This window comes from Balaenoptera musculus, chromosome 13 (assembly GCF_009873245.2).
Source record: "Balaenoptera musculus isolate JJ_BM4_2016_0621 chromosome 13, mBalMus1.pri.v3, whole genome shotgun sequence".
Taxonomy (NCBI): Eukaryota; Metazoa; Chordata; class Mammalia; order Artiodactyla; family Balaenopteridae; genus Balaenoptera; species Balaenoptera musculus.
Genome location: NC_045797.1, coordinates 54,150,992 through 54,158,872, shown reverse-complemented (window position 1 = coordinate 54,158,872; position 7,881 = coordinate 54,150,992). Strand labels below are relative to the sequence as shown.

Sequence of the window (7,881 nt, the reverse complement as noted above, 5' to 3'; positions counted from 1 at the left end):
CAAAGGAAGAAGAGTTTGTCTCTTCTTTTTGTCTCTTTTGGAAGCAAAGAATCTTTCTCTGAAATCCTCCAGCACATTTACCCCCATATCTCTTGGTCAGAACTGGGTCAGATAGTTACCCTCATGTCAATTTCTGTCAAGGGGAATGAGAACCTCATGACTGAGTTAAATCAATCAAGATTTATTCCTGGATCAAGGACAGGGTCTTTCCTTCTGGACTCATGTGGAAAAGAGGTGGACATTTGGACACAACTGGGGTTCTGCCAGCAATGGAAGAAGGGAGGATGAATATTGTGGAGTTAGTAGTAGTGTATCCTACATTAGTATGCCCAGGTAGCTTAAAACCTACTTGAGGACAGAAACAGTTTTGCACTTTCTTGACTCCTCCACAATACCCATGAAGATAGTCAGGGGCCTCTAAGGATTTCTCTGCTAGTAGAGGACAGATTATTTCATTTTATTTTATTTTAAATTCATGTCCCGTTTTACGTATATAGAGTAAATAAATGTATATTCACTCAGTCCTTAAAGGTTCTGAGTGTAGTTTTCATTTTTCTTGTATTTGGGATTTATTGGGTTTCTTGGACTGTTGGGCTTGTAGTTTTTATCAAATTGGAAAATTTTCAGCCATCATTCCTTCAAATAGGTTTTTCATCCTCCCCCCTTTCAGGGACTGCAATTACACATATATTAGGCTGCTCAAAGTTGTCCCAGGGTTCACTGATGCTCTTTTTATGTATTTATTTTTATACTTTTCTCTATATATTCTTTTTCTCTATATATTTCTTTTTGGATATATATTTTTCATTTTTTTGGCTATATCTTCAAGTTCACTAATATTTCTTCTGTAATGTCTAATAATCTGCTGTTATTCCCATCCAGTTTTTCATATCAGATGGCACAGTTTTCCTTCCTAGAAGTTCAATTTGGATTTTTAAAAATATCTTCTGTTTCTCCCCTTAATTTTTTGAATATGTGGAATACAATTACAGTAACTGTTTCAAGGTCCTTCTCTGCTAACTCTAATATCTGCGTCAGTCTGGATCAGTTTTGATTGATTATTTTCCTTTTTATGGGTCGTGTTTTTTGGCTTCTCTGTGAGCCTGGAAATCTTTGATTGGGTCCTAGACATTGTGAATTTTACCTTGTTGCCTGCTGGATATTTTTGTATCCCTCCACCCAGTAATGCCAAGCCATCATCTAAGGCTTTTCTCATTGTCTAGAGGTTTATGTTTATCTTCTTTTTGGTAATTTTGCTGGGAATATACCTTGGAAATCACAGTAGTTTGTCACTCAAGTATCTATATAAAATCAGCAGTGCTTATTGCTCTAACAACTTGTAAGGGATGAAAAAAAATTTTTTTCATCCTACCCTTCTAGGTTCTTGGCTGGGGCTCTGAAACAAAAGACATTTTAACAAGATAAAAGCATAAACATTTATTTAATATAAATTTACATGACATAAGAGTTTTCATAAGGAAAAAAAGACCCAAAGAAGTGGTGAAACCTGAGCATTTTTAGGCTAGGTCTGATAAAAAGTGGAAAGTTGTGGAAAAATGTGATGGGACAAAAGGGTATGAGCTAAGAGTAGTAAACTATGGGAAACTTAGCAAGGCCTGTTCATTCAGATTTTTCTCTGTGTCCCTCTGTCTTTGGATATAAAAATGCCCCTTACCATGTTTTGGGGTAGTGTGTCCTGAACCCCATCAAACTCATTTCATCAGATTCAACGCAAGTTCAGATGTTCATAGATTCCTTGTTGATTGGAGAGTGTGTGTTGCTGTCCCTCTACAGAGATGGAGAATTATGATTGTTTTCTGCCCTCATAGGTAAAATGTGTTCCCAGCTTTGAGAGAGCAAGGAGCAAGGAGCCACGGCTTCAAGTTGCCCCTAAAGACTCTTCTCATTCTGGGCCTGCACTATGCTTCCCCTGGTGGGCTGTGGAGCTTTCTTCCTTTAGGGCAGCAAGACAAGTTGAATGAGGGTGGAGGAGAAATAGATCGTTCCTGAAATCAGACTTCCTTGTCATGCAGCAACTTCTGTCAGGCCTAGGAGAGAAGAACATCTCAAAATTCATCTGCAGAAAGGGAAAAAAGAAAGTCCACTCACACTGGGAAAAATGCCACAGTTATCACTGACCAACAAAAGCTCTGCCTGAGTTAGGAGTGCAAAACTAGACCCTTTGGCTTTACCACTGACTGAAATCTCTGTAGTCTGATCTCTTAGTAAACACACACACACACCCCTTCTGACCCTGGTCCTCCCCCTTACATCAAGGGGAGGGGATGATTGCATCATGGTTCTCCCTGGCACACACAACACACCAAGTGTTTGCCTATATTCAGCCAACATGAAGTCACTGAAACCCTATGCCCACTAGATGCAATCAGCGCTTTGTTATTTGTTGCTCACATGGCTTCTATCCTGACTGCTCTGCATAGTTTGCATCCTGAGATGAATTTAAAAGGACTGAAAAACCTTTTGTTGCTGGGAAAACTGTTCGGGGAGTAGGAACTGAAACCCCAAGTCAATGAGCCCCCTGGAAGGGACCCTGAGGTGAATACTAGATGTCTCCCATGGGCCAGGGAGACCTCAATTATTCTCCTCTTTGATGGCAGGCTGAGGAGGGGGTGTTGTCTATATTCTATTCAATTGGCAAAAGCAGCCCGTCTGGTCACTGACTCCCAATAATGGTCCCAACTCCACTTTCCTTCCAGCAATCAGGAATGACACATGGAACATAAAACACAGAGCAGCAGGGCTGACTGCAAGTGGACGAGGGGTTGGGTGCTGCCTACAGGGTGTGGTTTCAGAGGTTCAGCCTGTTGGCTATTGCCTGGGCTTTACTCTTGGGGCCTCCTTCCTCTAGTTTAAGGTTCTGAATCGTGTGTGTGTGTGTGTGTGTGTGTGTGTGTGTGTGTGTGTGTGTGTGTGTGTGTTTATCAGTGGGAACATTAGCTTAAGAATCCCAATTCTCAAATTTTTGTTTCTCACACATTTTCCTCACTTTGGATGACAAAAACTTACTCCTATCAGAGAACCCAGTTTTGTTTTATTTAACAAACAAAATAACTTCAGGGGAGTAGGCAAAGAAATAAGGCAAACACTATTGAAAATCTTTCTCAAGTAGATAAGGTATTCATAGAAGTATTTTACATAGTAAGGTAAGATATTCCTGAGGCCAGGGATCCTATACAATATTTAGAAGCCAGTTGCCACTTCTTTATACCCTCAAACATTACCAGGCTCTTGTCCTCTGTGTCTTATTTCATCAATTAGGACTTTTGTTCTGCTCCTAAAAATCGATATTTTTATGATGAAAAATACATTAAAATAACTTAAAAAAATCTTAAACTCTATTTCGAAAAACATTTTCTGAAAGTGCTGTTTTTATACCACAGATTTGATTAAAAGTGAGTAGATATTTCAGAAAAGGATCAACAAACCCTATTTTATTTATTAGCCAAATAAACACAGATTTTAGTAGGTTTAAAATATTCATTTATTCATTCATTCAACAATATTTACTGAGTACCAGTGTGAATAATAGTGGCATGCATTTCATTTGTGTCATTGCTTTATGTCTTTCATTAAGTAATCATAATTTTTGTAACTTTAGTAACAAGTATGTTTCCAGTATCGTACTTCCTCCCTTGCAATAGAGATTTGGTGAACTTATTAAAAATCTATCCCTGGACGACATTAAAAAGAAAATGAAAGCAGCCATATAAGCTGAACTCACCTCATATGGCAACTTGAAGTGGCCTCAGCTATTAATGGCACATCATTATATCCCCATGGGCTGTGACAAAGAGGTCCAGACAATGACCAACACAACTTTTTCTCTCTCACAAAAGAAGTATGCAAATAAGATCAGGTGCATTCACTTCCATGGGAACATTGAGTCAACTTAGAATTATTAGTTAGTAAAGTGCCTCAAACTTCAGCGTTCTGTTATTGGTCACAAGTTAATTTCCACATACCTCACACTCTAGTGGGAATAGCTGTGTTGGCTAGGAGCCAGTCATCAACACCTCAGTGTGAATGAAGATCTGAGAGGAGATTCTAAGAGATGAAGTGAGGTAGAGAGGAGCGGAGAACAGTGGGTACTTGGAGTGGGGAGGGGGCACCCTGGGGGGAAAATGTCTCTAACTTGCTAGTTTCGCACAGAAACCCTGGTCTCTGGAATAACCTCCCTAGGTCCTAGTCCTACTTTCTCCAAAATCATACAAACTTAGTTCCTTACAAGTATGATTCCTATTTTATTTCTACTAATTGCTATGATTACCACTACTAATTAGCATGACAGAAAAGGGACGTCTGCTCCTTTGAGAGCTTTTATATATTGACACTCATTAGAGTGACCATTTCTGGTTAAGTTTTTAAATGCTTTAAAACGGCTGCATTGAGGTTGGGAGTAAATATTGTTGCTATAGTTTTAAAATATAAATAAATAAAAATAATAATTCCATTAGTACAAGAGTTAAAATATGCCATAGAAGAATTGGCAATAGCTTTTACTACTATAAGTATATAGTATATAGTATATATACTTGAAATTTTAAAAAAATTTCATAAAGATGGTGTATTTCAAATCTGTGTGAAAAGGATAGATTATTCAATAAACAAGGTACCTATTTGAAAAGAAAATAAAGGTGAACCTCCATCTCACCTCTTATATAAAATACATTTTAAAAGATCTACAATTAGAAATAAAATAAAGGGATCCATTAACATTCCGAAAGATAAACTGAGTGTGTATTTTTATAATCTTGGAGTAAGGAAGATCTTTTTAAATAGAAACCCTCAGGAAAATATTGTCAGTTGGGGCTTTTATTTAAGTCAAAATGTCCCCACAGGGGAGAAAAAGTCTCTTTATTCCACAGAAACAAGGATGAAACAATAAGATGAAATACACATACAACATTTACGTACAGTGACCATAATGTTTTACGTATTAGAACAAATAGTCCTATTTAAAAAAAAAATGGGCAAGGACTTGAACACAACTGTCCCCGAACTGTTGAGCACAGTAAGATGCTAGATGAAGACACTTTCGAGGTCACCAGCCCAATGCCCCATTTTACACAGGAGGGAACAGGCTCAGAGAGGTTCAGTGACGTGCCTCATGTCATCCAACACGTTAGTACAGAATTCCACTTTACCTTGACAACCATCTATAGAGATCTTTATACATCAAATGTAAACAAAAGAAGATCAAGTTGCGGCCCTCCCCATTCAGACCTGCATGTGTGGCCCCTGGGAAATCATCACCGAGAGCACTGGAGAAGCAAAGGGACATCCCAAGGCTCCATTTGCACTCTTGGCTGCAGAATTCCAGGGACCCAGCTCATCTAGCTTGGCTGCTCTTACAGCAGCCTTCAGAAGCTTGGGAAGTGGGGCACTGAGTTAAAAAGACATTCCAGGTCAGCCCCCATTTGTTTGGATGACAACCTCCAGCCCAGATCCATTAAAGGTCACTGCCTGCAGGGCCAGGCCTTGCCAACAATGGATGCAAAGATCAGACCTGCCATCCAGGAGTAGACGATGATACAATCTGAATGGGAACCAAGAGGAGGGCAAAGAAAGCAAACTATGTACAAGCCTAGTGGCTTCCGTTCTCACCCAGGTCAAGGGTTCCCTAAGTCTAGCCTGCCCACAACTGAAGGCCTGGGAGATAAGTGTTATAAGGGAAATAGGTAGTATACAGATAGATTAAAATTTTCTAATGGCCTTGTATTTGTTATTGAAACAAATGTATGTATAAAAAACATAACTGGAAAATCACAATCATGATTTCATTGTATGTTTTTTAAGGATGAGCCTGCAGTAAATATTTGTGTAAAAAAGTGACTTCAAAAAAAAAAAAAGTGACTTCACTTAAGAACAATAGTAAGCAATTAATGGTGCAGAATTATTTGAATATGGCAAAAATTCTGAATGAGGTATGTAAATGACTTAAGTTTGAGAAACACTGATATACTCCATTTTTAATATATTTTTTTTACCAGCCCTGGAAAGAAATACATTTTACAAAGACTGCCAACCCATACATACATACATTTATGCAGCTGTAACAAAGATTTTGAGACATGAAATTTAACTCTATTTGTGCGATAGACTCTGGACCCTAGATTCATCTTAGACTCCCCATTTCCTTTCTCTTTCCCTTTCTCTTTATGTTTAATTGCCTTGAAGTCCTTCCTGTCAGTTCTGCTTCTAAAGGCTCTTTCTTCATCCCCTTTTTCCATCTTCAGTGCCTTATTCCTGGTCAATGTCCTCATCACCTTTCACCTGGACTGTATCCTAACTTATCTCCTTCCCTCCAATCCAATTTTTCTCCTTCGATCCACCCTCCACACTGCTGCCAAAAAGGTTTTGCCAAAACTCTGATCTAACCCTGTTGTGCCCAGCGCGCAGGATTAAAAGTCCAAGCTACTCAGTAAGGCTAATTTAAAGGCACCTGGTTGTTGGTTCCTGCTGACCTTCCAAATCGCAATACTGGCAAAATCAGGACTAGAAACCCAGGTTCTTCTCCACCTATTATGCTGCCTCCTCCAAGAATCTCTCCTTGTTGTTTTCATTCCACAGGTGATACTTGCATGGGTAAGTCCTTGCCTTTCTGGCACAGGGAGTTTTAAGGAAAGCCTGTCATGAGACAGAACAACATAATGTCACAAGTAGACAAGACATGCACAAGGGTACTGTGTCCCTTGTCCATTATGAACACTGAATGTCATAAGTGTAAGGCATAGAAGGAGATAGGGATAGAAGTGAATAAAAAGGAAATTAAAGTGTCTATTAGGCAATATTGAATTCATGTTGGAAACCACCAATACTGCATAAGGATTACCTTGGCCATCCTCACTTTGCAATTCTCCCACAAGAAGCAGGTGTCTCCACTGAGCAGACAATGACTCACTGGTTAAATTCTGGTGTGGATCAGTTTAGGAGAGTAGAGTTTATCCCCCGCCGCCCCCCTGCGCCTCCCCCAGGTGATGTTGGACTTGCCTTACTCAATGGAATATTAGCTGACAGGACACAAACAGAGGCTCAAACGTGTTTGTCTATTCTGACTTGGCCTCTTGAACTGACCACCCTATGCCAGGAGAGGAGCATGCCTCAGATAGCCATTCGCCTTCCATCCTGGGTCTGGAAATGGAACTAAGAGGAGCAGACCTGTGTCAGACCATAAGCCTGGAGTCTAGCCTAGCTCAGCCAGCCCAGGTGAGCCCAGCTGGGATCAGACCAAGGCTGCCTTGCAGACCTATTCACAAGAAAAATAAATGTATGTTGTCCTCAGCTACTGAGATTTTGAGGTGGTTTTACAACGCAGCAGAAACCAACTAGTCCAAAAGTAAAGCGGTTTTTGTTTTCATAAAATTAAAAATCAACTCTTTGTTTTCCTTTTGTGGATCCTCTACAGGAGGAAAGTAATAAGGACGCGGCTGACCTTTTCCTAGCCCCCAGCACATTTCTAGGGCATCTCCCAGCATGCCGGTTGCATAATGCGAAAGCTCCGCAGCCTCATTCTCACATTAGCCTGACGAGAAAGTAAATTAGGACTGTTACACTCCTGCACTCCCTCCCCCACTCAAGTCACGGTGACGCTCAAAATAAAACAGAAAATCCAGTGGCCCTTTGTTTTTAGAATATCCACGCCACTGTCTCTCCTTTCAGAAACTGGGGATTGCTTTTATCAAGGGTCTCCGGCGTTGGAGATCCTATCCCCACGTAGTTCTAACCATAATTTTTTCTAGCGAGAGTTCATGATGCCGAGTCCTTTTATAAAAGGAATGTTCCCAGGAGGAAGCCAGCAGGGTCAACGCCACAATGTCCTATGGCCTGGATTACACAGACCTAGTTTTCCTCTAGCTGAGG

At 40.1% G+C, this 7,881-nt stretch overlaps 1 long non-coding RNA gene across 3 annotated transcripts; it reads right to left on the bottom strand.

Annotated features, from left to right (window-relative positions):
- Positions 1-1,460: 1,460 nt before the first annotated feature.
- On the bottom strand, positions 1,461-6,910 carry LOC118906158. 3 transcript variants are annotated; one of them, XR_005022433.1, is made up of 4 exons: positions 6,854-6,910; positions 6,464-6,648; positions 3,243-3,295; positions 1,461-2,048 (listed from the first exon to the last, which is right to left on the bottom strand). It is a non-coding gene; the product is annotated as an uncharacterized LOC118906158 (long non-coding RNA). The 3 variants fall into 3 exon arrangements; XR_005022432.1 differs by lacking the exon at positions 3,243-3,295; XR_005022434.1 differs by lacking the exon at positions 3,243-3,295 and having other exon boundaries at positions 1,461-2,077; positions 6,486-6,648.
- Positions 6,911-7,881: the final 971 nt, after the last annotated feature.